This window comes from Nicotiana tabacum, chromosome 18, assembly GCF_000715075.1.
Source record: "Nicotiana tabacum cultivar K326 chromosome 18, ASM71507v2, whole genome shotgun sequence".
NCBI lineage: Eukaryota > Viridiplantae > Streptophyta > Magnoliopsida > Solanales > Solanaceae > Nicotiana > Nicotiana tabacum.
Window position 1 is genome coordinate 114048969 of NC_134097.1, and position 12685 is coordinate 114061653.

Below are 12685 nucleotides of genomic sequence, written 5' to 3' on the forward strand. Positions count from 1 at the left end.
GAGGGTGAGATAACTAATTTCGAAATAAGTCATCACATGATAACTAACCTGAGATAACTTGTTTCTCAACCAAACGACCTCATATGTATGACATAATATTTTTTTTTTAAAAAATGGCATCAACACAAACGAACAAATCAAAGAAGCGAAATCATGGTAAACACACTTCAAAAAACGTTTGCGAGGTTTGCGCATGACTCATTTAAACCAAATTGCACGAGTTAATAGGGAGACATTTCCCTTATTGTTTATTGAGTTCAAAGTTGCAAGGATGTGTTATCAATCTGTATTCGAAAATATATTCACTAACTAGTAGCAACGTTAAAACAGAAATGTAGAAGAAACAGAAAATTAATTCGAGCCTACTGAATTCATAGTGTTTCTTTAAGGAATTTAATCACCTCCTAGTACCCGAGATTTAGGATTATTGCTCCCAGGATATAACAGATTACCATCACTGATGTAGCGGTAATTCAAACCCCGGTGACCAACGAACTCAAAAATCAGTAGCAAATCATACTTACTACTTTCTTTCTGTTAAAAACAATACAGAAGGAAAAAGGAGAAATCAGAATTTTCTTAAGGAAAATTAGTGGGAAAGATCATTTATTTATAGCCAAAAAGTTGGCTAATACAAAAGAGTTGCAACTCTTCATGTAAAGGCTGCAACTCAAACTGGTTGTTTTATAAAATGGTCATTTACGCAAACCGCCAAATTTAAATTCTGACGGGAATCCGAAGCTAAGCCGAGCGAACGATAACGGCGGCGGAGCGAGGCTTGCCTTCTTCTCAACTCTTTAAGAGCTAGAAGACTTGTATATATACCCATCAAAACTCTTTTATTCCTCCAATATGGGGACAATGTCCCTTTGTCAAAGAGGGAAATTCAAAAAATTTATTTTTTCCTCCATTCCCCATTCACTCTATTTTAAGTTATAACAAGCTTAAACTCATCAATCCCCCACATGAATGGGGAATGGCTATATCACGAAAATATGCATGAAAAACTGTGTGATTTACAATCAAGGATTAATCGCACCTGAGTAAGTAGGTTTCCTTTTAAACTTTTCGTAGTGAACTTATGTCGGATATACTCGATCAATCAGTAGATTTGATATCTTTGATCTGTCGATTTTTTGTGTATACCTAGACAACCACAAGTCACACAATCAACCCTTAACCATCTTTGGTTCTCATTGTTGTGTTCATTTCAGCCATGAACACCGCCTGGTTTCATAAGCCCTTAGAGAATTGGCTTTGCAAAATTCTCCTTGAAGCGGCTAACACTTCACACTTACATAGGTGATTCTTAAACGTGTCATCTAGTAGATACACTCTTTGATATACCATGTATCAAATTTAAAAATTATTAAAAAGTCTTAATACTTTATCCTTGGTACTGAATATTGTCTCATAACGAGAATTAACCAAACTTTTAGTTGACAATGTTGAACTGTCATTAGTGACTTCGTTTGATCTACTTGAACCTAGATCTTGGGATCTCCAGTCTCCTAGATAGAGTTACCGCCACAATTACTTGTCCTCGACCGTAGTTACATTTCCCTCGATGATCTTTCAACTATCTCTCTAGTTAGGCTTTTTGGTAGTGGATCTGACACATTATCGCTTGACTTTACGTAGTCAATTGTGATAATCCCCTAGAGAGTAACTGCCTAACGATTTTATGTCTTCATCGTATATGACGATATTTACCGTTATACATAACGCTCACAGCAATTCAAATTGTTGCTTGACTATCGCAATGTATGCATATTGGTGCCAACGGTTTGGGCCAAAATAGAATATCTTTCAAGAAATTTCGGAGCCTATCAGCTTCTTCACCAGCTTTATCTAAGGCTATGAACTCAGCCTCCATTGTAGAGCGGGCAATACAAGTTTGCTTAGATGACTTTCAAGATACCGCTCATTCACCAATAATGAATACATATCCAATTGTAGATTTAGAATCAGTTGAACCAGTGATCCAATTTGCATCATAGTATCCCTCAATCACCGCAGGATAATTACTATAATGCAAAGCAAGTCTTAGATATGTTTAAATATCCCAAAACTAGTTTCATTGTCGTCCAATGAGATTTACCTGGATTACTCATGTATCGACTCAACTTACTTATAGCACAAGTTATATCTGGTTAAGTACAATTCATGATATACATTAAACATCCCAACACATGAGCATAATCCAATTGTGATATGCTTTGGCCTTTGTTCTTTGCAAGTGCAAGATTCACGTAAATTGGAGTCCTTGCAACTTCAAAATATAAGTGCTTGAATTTTTCAAGTATTGTTTTAATCTAATGAGATTGCGACAATGCCAGACCTTGAGGAGTCTTATGGATCTTAATACCAAGAATTAAATCAGCAACTCCCAAGTCCATCATATCAAACTTTCTAGTTAGCATATGCTTAGTCACATTTATGTTTGTAATGCCATTACTCATTATCAGCATATCATCTACATATAAGTAAATAATGACTATATAATTTAGAATATTTTTAATGTACACTCATTTATCTTAAAATCATTTGACAACATTGTTTGGTCAAATTTCGCATGCTATTATTTGGGCACTTGTTTTAGTCTGTAAAGCGACTTAACAAGTCTACATACCTTCTTTTCTTTACCTGGAACCACAAACCCTTCAGGTTGTTCCATGTAAATTTCTTCCTCCAAATCTCCATTTAAGAAGGTCGTTTTAACGTCCATTTGATGAATTTCAAGACCATGTACCGCAACTAATGCTACTAATGTTCGTATAGACGTAATTCTTGTAACTAAAGAGTATGTGTCAAAATATTCAATACATTCTCATTGTCTATGCCCTTTGACCATAAGTCTTACCTTATATTTGTCAATAGTATCATCATCCTTCATTTTGCCTCTTAAAAATTCATTTAGAACCCAAGGTTTTATTGCATGGAAGAAGATCAATCGATTCTCATGTATGGTTGTTCAGTATGGATTCTATTTCACTATTGATTGCCTCTTTCCAAAACAATGATTCCGAAGAAGACATAGCTTCTTTAAATGTTCGAGGCTCATTTTCCAATAAGAAAGTCACAAAATCTGGTCCAAATGAAGTAGACGTTCTTTGACGTTTACTACGTCTTGGATCCTCCTGATTAAATGTACTTTCTTTTGTTTCTTCCCGAGGTCGTTTAGATCCTTCACCAATCGACTCACATTCCTTTTTATATGAGTATATATTTTCAAAGAACTCAGCATTATCTGATTCTATAACCGTATTATTATGAATGTCGGGATTTTCTGATTTATGAACCAGAAATCGATATGCTTTACTATTGGTCGCATATCCTATGAAAATACAATCAACGGTTTTCGGTCCTATTTTTACTCTTTTGGGTTTAGGAACTTGAACTTTTTCCAAATACTCCCACACTTTGAAATAATTGGAAACACAATCAATAGTTTTCGGTCTTATCTTTACCCTTTTGGGTTTAGGAACTTGCAATTTTGCCAAACACCCCAACAATTTACAATAATTCAAGTTGGGCTTCCTTCCTTTCCATTTCTCATATGGAATGGAGTGCATTTTGCTATGGGGTACTCAGTTTAGTATCTGGTTAGCCATAAGAATAGCTTCCCCCCACAAGTTCTGTGACCAATCAGAACTTATCAATAAAACATTCATCATCTCCTTTAATGATCGATTCTTTCTTTCCGTAATCCATTGAATTGGGGCATGTAAGGGGCCATTGTTTGATGAATAATTCCATATTCTAAACATATTTCTTCAAAAGGTGATTCGTATTCACCACTCCTATCACTTCTTATCATTTTTATTTTCTTGTTAAGTTGTGTTTCAACTTCATTTTTGTATTGCTTGAATGTATTTATATCTTCATATTTACTATTAAGTAAGTAAACATAGCAATATCTAGTATTGTCGTCAATAAAAGTTATGAAATTCTTCTTTCCATCGCGAGATGGTATTGACTTCATGTCGCAAATATCCATGTGAATTAAGTCTAAAGGATTTGAATTCCTTTCAACTAACTTATAAGGATGTTTAACATACTTAGATTCCACACATATTTGACATTTTGATTTCTCGCAAGGTTTTATAATTGACATGTCCCAAATGTATATGTCATAAATCATTTGACTCAAGTAAGTAAGAAGAAGCTGAAATTTTGTTATTGTCAACAACCATTACATTCAGTTTGAAAAGGCCCTCAGTAAGGTAACATTTTCCTAAGTACACCTCGTTCTTACTTATTACAACTTTGTCTGAAACAAAAAAACACTTAAACCTGTTCTTGACGAGAAGTGAAATAGAAATTAAGCTCTTCTTTATTTCAGGAACATGACAAATGTTGTTCAAAGTTTCCACCTTGCTAGAGGTCATCTTCAGGAATATTTTTCCATAACCTTCAAGTTTGGCCGTTGCACAGTTTCCCATAAAAATCGTCTTGTCGGGTTCAGCAGGAGCATATGAAGCAAATGCTTTTCTAATAGCACAAAAATGGTGGGTGGCTCCGGAATCAATCCATCACTCCTTAGGATTCCCCACTAAGTTGCATTCAAACAATATAGGGAACAAATCATCAATATCATCATTTGTTTCAACCATATTTGCTTGACCCTTTTTCTTCTCTTTCTTTGGAGCACAACATTCTGAAGCTTTGTGTCCAAGCTTTCCACAGTTGTGGCAGTTTCCTTGAATTTCTTCTTGCTGAGATAGTTCTTTGGTCCAGGAGACTTCTTCCTCTTTTTCGAATTAGTTGGAGCAGTCTTAACAATATTTGCTCCCATAATTGTTGAGTTTCCACGTGTCTTCTTGTCAATATATATTCGAAAATATATTCAAAATCAGTAACAACATAAAAATAGAAATGTAGATGTCACGACCCAGTTTTTTTCCACCATCGGGATCATGATGACGCCTAACTCTTGAATGTTAGGCAAGCCAACGATTATGGTTTTTAACACTTTAACAATTAACCCAACAGAAATAAATATTAACTAAAGCTAAACAGATATAAAAAGCGGAAGTGTTATAACAGCTTAAAATACTCCAATACATGTCTACCCCAATGATCTGGTGTTACAATTCACAAATGTCTAAGAAATTCTACAAATACTAGTTTAAAAGAATTACAACTGTTCTCGAAATGGAAAGAGATAGATAATCCAATATAGGGGGAAGGGGGACTTTAGGGTCTGCGAACGCCGGCAGATCTACATCGGGTCTCCCGTGGACTGAATGCAGCAACCTCAACACTACTCACGTGGTCCAACACCGAAATCTGCACAGAAAATGTATAGTGTAGTATCAGTACAACTGACCCCATGTACTGGTAAGTGTCGAGCCTAACCTCAGCAAAATAGTGTTGAGGCTAGGACACTACAACCATATAAACATGTGTAGTTAAATCATATACGAGAAACAATAATAACAGAATTGAACAGATAAAGAAAGAAAAAGGGAACATGCTGAGGGGAATATCAACTTCTGATAGTTATAGAGTAAAGAAGCAAGGTAAATATCAACTTTGAACCAACAGAAAAGATAACACAATAACAAGTGTACGACATCACCCTTCGTGCATAAACACTCACAGAAACATGGCACGACATCACTATTCATGCATTAACACTCACTGAATATGGCACGACATCACCCTTTGTGCTTTAACACTCTCTCACAATATCGTGCACGGTATCACCCTTTGTTCTTTACACTCTTCCTCACTCAAACAATAGAAAGAATAACATCTCGGCAAGGGAATCAGCTATAACTAATCTCGTTTCAGCAGTTAACTCCACAAAATAAGTCTCAACTTGAGTCAATACTCAACAATGGTCAATGACCAAGAAATATCATAAGTCTTATTCAACATAGATAATCATCAATTTAAGTATGAACAGTACATAATAAGAATCACAACAGTCACAGTATAAGACTCACTTGCATGCTCGACACCAACGTATAGATACTCGTCACCACACCTATACGTCGTACCCAACACTAATACGTAGCAAATGAGACGACAATACCTATTCCCTCAAGCTAAGGTTAGACCAAACACTTACCTCGATTCCACTGCCAAAATCAAGCCTCAATTACCGCTTTACCTCTCAGTTCCACTTCCAATCCGCTTGTATCTAGTCATAATTTACTTAATAATATCAATAAATGCGAAATAAACCAATTCTAATGCATGAATATAGATTTCCCAATATTTTTCCAAAAAGTCAAAAAATGACCTTGGGCCCGCTTTACCTCTTACCAATGTTCATAGACATAACTGAAATACCATATTAAACCTGTACCAGGATCAGGAAATAAAATACGAGCCCGATACCAACAAGATCGAATATTATTCAATTTCCAAAAATCCTTATATTTTCAGTTAAACAATTTTATTCAAAAATTTATTTCTTGGGCTAGGTACCTCGAAATTTAATTCCGGGCATATGCCCAAGTCCCATATTTTTCTACGGACCCTCTAGGATCGTCAAATCACGGGTCTGAGTCCGTTTACCCAAAATATTGACCAAAGTCAACTTAATTCAATTTTAAAAGCAAAATTTGGCATTTTTTCTGAAATTTTCACATAAAGGCTTTCCGGATATACATCCTGACTATGCACGCAAATCGAGGAGACATAAAAAAATGTTTTTAAGGCCTCAAAACACAAATTTGACTTCTAAAATAAGAGATGACCTTTTGGGTCATCACATTCTCCACCTCTAAAATAATCGTTCATCCTCGAACGGACATATAAAAGTACCTGAGTCGGTAAAAAGATAGGGATATCAGCTTTGCATATCGGACTCGGACTCCCAGGTAGCTGCCTCGACAGGCTGACCTCTCCACCGAACACGTACCGAGTGGTAACTCTTCGATCTCAACTGTCGAACCTGCTGGTCTAGAATAGCTACCGGCTCTTCCTCATAGGTCAAGTCCTTGTCCAACTGGACAGTCCTAAAGTCTAACACGTGGGATGGATCACCGTGATACTTTCAAAGCATGGACATATGAAACACTGTATGTACAACTGATAAACCCGGCAGCAACGCAAGTCAGTAAGTCACCTCTCCCACTCGATCAAGGATCTCAAGAGGCCTAATGAACCTAGGGCTTAGCTTGCCCTTTTTCCCAAATCTCATCAGGCCCTTCATGGGCGACACCCGAAGCAACACTCGCTCTCCGACAATGAATGTCACATCACGAACCTTACGATCGGCATAACTCTTTTGCCTGAACTGAGCTGTACAAAGCCTATCCTGAATGATCTTAACCTTACCCAAGGCATCCTGAACTACATCTATACCCAACAACGAGCCTCTCCCGGCTCAAACCACCCAACCGGCGTCTGACACCGCCTACCATATAATGCCTCATAGGGAGCTATCTAGATGCTCGACCGATAATTATTGTTGTAGGAAAACTCCACCAACGGCAAGAAATGATCCCAAGAACTTCCAAAGTCAATAACACATGCTCGGAGCATATCCTCCAAAATCTCAGACTATCCGTCCGTCTGAGGATGAAACATTGTGCTTAACTCAACCCGCATACCCAATTCACACTGCACTACCCTCAAGAAATATGAGGTAAACTACGTACCTCAATCAGAAATGATAGACACATGCATACCATGAAGACGAACGATCTCACGGATATAAATCTCTGCCAACCGCTCAGAAGAATAGGGAACTGCCATAGAAATGAAATGCGCTGACTTAGTCAGCCTATCCACAATATCCACACTACATCGAACTTCCTCTGAGTCAGTGGAAGTCCAACAACGAAGTCCATAGTGATACGCTCCCACTTCCACTCATGAATCTCTATCTTCTTAAGCAAACCACCAGGTCTCTAATGCTCGTGCTTTACCTGCTGACAATTCAAACACCGAGCTACATACGCAATAATATCCTTTTTCATCCTCCTCCACCAATAATGATGTCATAAGTCTTGATACATCTTAGCGGCGCCCGGATGAATAGAATATCGGGAACTATGGGCTTAAACTCACGAAGTCCATCCACATTAGACACACAAATCGACCCTACATCCTTAAAACTCTATCATCTCCAATTGTAACCTGTTTGGCATCTCTATGCTGCATTGTGTCTCTAAGGACAAGAAAATGAGGATCATCATACTGTCGATCTCTTATATGCTCCAATAATGAAGAATGAGCGACTATGCAAGCTAGAACACGGCTGGGCTCGGAAACATCTATCCTCACAAAATGATTGGCTAAAGCCTGAACATCCAAAGCAAATGGTCTTTCACCGATTGGAATATACGCAAGGCTGCCTATACTGGCTGACTTCCTACTCAAAGCATCGGCCACTACATTGGCCTTCCCAAGATGATACAAGATGGTGATATCATAGTCTTTCAATAGCTCCAACCACCTTCTCTGCCTCAAATTTAGTTCCTTCTTCTTGAACAAGTATTGCAAACTCTTGTGATCCATGAACACCTCACATTACACACCATATAAATAATGCCTCCAAATCTTCAGTACGTGAACAATGGCTGCTAGCGCTAAATCATGAACTAGATAATTCTTCTCATGGATCTTCAACTGTCGCAAAGCATATGAAATAACCTTTCCATTCTGCATTAACACCGTACCAAGTCCAATACAAGATGCGTCACAATATACTGTATATGGCCCTCATCGATCCATCCTTCTTCTTAACAAACAGCACCGGCGCACCCCAGGGCGAGATACTAGGTCTGATAAAGCCCTTATCAAGCAAGTCTTGCAACTATTCTTTCAACTCTGGCGGGGCCATACGATATGGCAAAATAGAAATGGGCTGAGTGCCCCGAGCCATATAAGGCAGAATAGAAATGGGTTGAGTGCCCGGAGCCAAATCAATGCAAAATTCAATATCTCTGTCGGGTGGCATCCCCAGCAGGTCTACAGGAAATACCTTGGGAAACTCACAAACAACTGGTACGGAATCCATGGAAGGAACCTCTACACTGGAATCGCGAACATAAACCAAATAAACCAAACGCCACTTCTCGACCATACGCCGAGCCTTTATATAAGAAATGACCCTACTGGTAGAATGACCAGGAGTCTCTTTCCACTTCAATTGAGGCAACCCCGTCAAAGCTAAGGTCACGGTCTTAGCGTGACAGTCCAATATGGCATGATAAGGTGACAACCAATCCATCCCCAAGATGACATGAAAATTGACCATATCCAGAAGTAGGAGGTCTACATGGGTCTCAAGACCCCCAATAATAACCATACACAAGCGATAGATACGATCTACAAAAATAGAATCACCCACCAATATGGACACATATACAAGAGCACTCAATGAATCACGAGGCGCAACTAAATACATAGCAAAATAAGATGACACATAGGAGTATGTAGACCCTGAATAAAATAGAACTAAAGCATCTCTAGTGCAAACTGAAACCGCACTTGGATAACGGCATCGGATGCCTCAGCCTCAGGCCTGGCTGGGAAAGCATAACACCGGGGCTGGGACCCATCACTTTGAACTATATCCCTGGGATGGCCTCCTGTTGGCTGGCTGGCCTCCACCTCTAGCGGCCTGACCTCCACCTCTAGCACCTCTACCTCCACTTCTAGCTGCCTGACCCCTGCCCCTAGCTGGCTGAGCGGGAGATGGAACACTCGGTGCCTGAACCATGGCACGAGAACCCTGATGTTGAGAACTGCTCGATGCATGAGGGCAAAACCTAGCAATGTGCCTCGGATCGCCACTAGTACAAAAAGTCCTCGACTGCTGGGACTGCTGTCCCTAAAACTAACCCTAATGGCCTGAGTAACCACCCTGAAAACTCTGGAGAGGAGGTGCACTGATAGGAGCTGGTGGTGTATTGTAGGGTAGCTGATCAGAATACTGCATATGAGAACCACAACCACCTCTAGCAACGTGAGAAGCCTGAAGTGCTGACTAAAACGGCCTGGGAGGATGGCCCCTACCAAAAGAATCCCTGCCTCCAAATAAGGCATCACTAAACCTACTAGAATGACGAGGCCTCTTGTCAATCCCCTAACCACTCCCCTGAGATAGAACTGCCTCAACTTGTTGGGTCACATTGGCCGCATCCTAAAAAGAAATCTCACTGCCCATCTCCTTAGCCATCTGTAATCTAATAGGCTGAGCGAGTCCCTCAATAAATCCCTCACTCTCTTTCTCTCTCTCTCTCTCGGTGGGGATTATAAGAAGAGCATGACGAGCCAAATCGACAAACCTAGTATCGTATTGGGTGACAGTCATAGAACCCTGCTGAAGAGGCTCGAATCGCATGCGATAGTCCTCTCTCTGAGTGACAGGAAGAAAATTCTCGAGAAATAGCAGAGAGAATTGATCCCAAGTCAAGGCAGGCGAACCAACTAGTCTAGTCAACACAAAATCATTCCACCATCTCTTGGCGGACCCTATCATTTGGAATACACCAAAGTCGACCTCATTGGCCTCTATTATCCCCATGTTCTGCAACACCTTATAGCAGTAGTAAAGATAATCCTGGGGGTCCTCAGAATCTGCCCTACTGTAATGAATCGGGAAAAGCTTGGTGAACTTATCCAACCTCAACAAGGCTTAGAAATAGCTGAGAGAACTGATCCCAAGCCAAGACAGGCAAACCAATTGGTCTAGTCAATACAAAATCATTCCACCATCTCTTGGCGGACTGTATCATTTGGAATACAACAAAGTCGACCTCATTGGTCTCTACTATCCTCATGTTCCGCAACACCTTATGGCAACAGTTAAGATAATCCTGGGGGTTCTCAGAAGCTGCCCCATTGTAATGAACCAGGAAAAGCTTGGTGAACTTATCCAACCTCAACAAGGCTCAGAAGACACAGATGATCCACCAGCGGCCTAAGCCGCAACAACTGGCTGAGCTACTCATACTGGATGAGCTACTGGAGTTTGGAACTAGGGAGCCATCTGCTCCGGAGTGCGAGTAGCAGGAGTCTGTGCTCCTCCCCCAGCCTGAGAGATGGCTGGTGATACAGGAAGTATGCCTGCCTGAGTGACACTCTCTATAAGGTCCACTAGACGGACCAAAGCATCCTGAAGTACCGGGATAACGATGAACCCTTCTGGAACCTAAATTGGCCTTACTGGAACAGTATGGGCCGGAACGTCATCCTCAAACTCTACTTGAGGCTCCGCTACTGGGGCTACTTCTCGAGCGCTAGGCTGGGCCCTGCCCTTGCCTCGGCCTCTAACACGACCTTGACCTCATACTCTGCCCCTCATAAGAGCTGTCATTAGGACTCGGGCTGCTGATCAGCGGATGAAGCGGTACGTGTTCTTGCCATCTGCAAAAGAACAGAGTAGAAGTTCAATTAGCATTGAGAAGTCAAATCACACGATAGAGAAGAATATATGTGAAGTTATTCCTAAACTCTGTAGCCTCTAGGGATAAGCACAGACATCTCAGTACCGATCCCTCAGACTCTACCTTGCTTGTTTGTGAATTGTGAGACCTAGGTAACCTAGTTCTCTGATACCAACTTGTCACGACCCGAATTTTCCACTGTCGGGATCATGATGGCGTCTAACTCTTGAATTCTAGGCAAGCCAACAATTAAGGTTTTTAACACTTTAACAATTAACCCAATCAGAAATAAATATTAACCAAAGCTAAACAGATATAAAATGCGGAAGTGTTATAACAGCTTAAAATACTCCAGTACATATCTACCCTAACAATCTGGTGTCACAATTCACAAACGTCTAAGAAGTTCTACAAATACTAGTTTAAAAAATTACAACTGTTCTCGAAATGGAAAGAGACAGATAATCCAAGATAGGGGGAAGGGAGACTCCAGGGTCTGCGGATGCCGGCAGATCTATCTCGGGTCTCCCGTGGACTAAAGGCAGCAACCTCAACACTACTCACGTGGTCTAGCACTGAAATCTGCACAGAAAGTGCAGAGTGCAGTATCGGGACAACCAACCCCATGTACTGGTAAGTGTCAAGCCTAACCTTAACGAAGTAGTGACGAGGCTAGGACACGAAAACCATATAAACATGTACAGTTAAATTATATACGAGAAATAGCAATAACAGAATTGAACAGATAAAGACGGGAAAGGGGAACATGCTGAGGGTAATATCAACTTCTGATAGTTATAGAGTAAAGAAACAAGGTAAATATCAACTTTGAACCAACAAAAAGGATAACAAAGTAACAAGTGCATGGAATCACCCTTCGTGCTTTTACTCTTGTCCTCACCATAGAAATCAACAAAAACGGCATGGCATTACCCTTCGTGCTTTTACTCTCTCATAATCATGGCATGGCATCACCCTTCATGCATTAACGCTCACTGAATATAGCACAGCATCACCCTTCGTACTTTAACACTCTCTCACAATATCGTGCACAACATCACCCTTCATGCTTTATACTCTTCCTCACCCAAACAATAGAAACAATAACATTCCGACAAGGAATCAACAATAGAAACTATAACATCCCGGCAAGGGAATCAGCTATAACTAATCTCGTTTCAGCAGTTAACTCCACAAAATAAGTCTCAACTTGAATCAATACTCAACAATGGTCAATGACCAAGAAATATCATAAGTCTTGTTCAACATGGATAATCATCAATTTAAGCATGAACAGTACATAATAAGAGTCACAACAGTCATAGTAT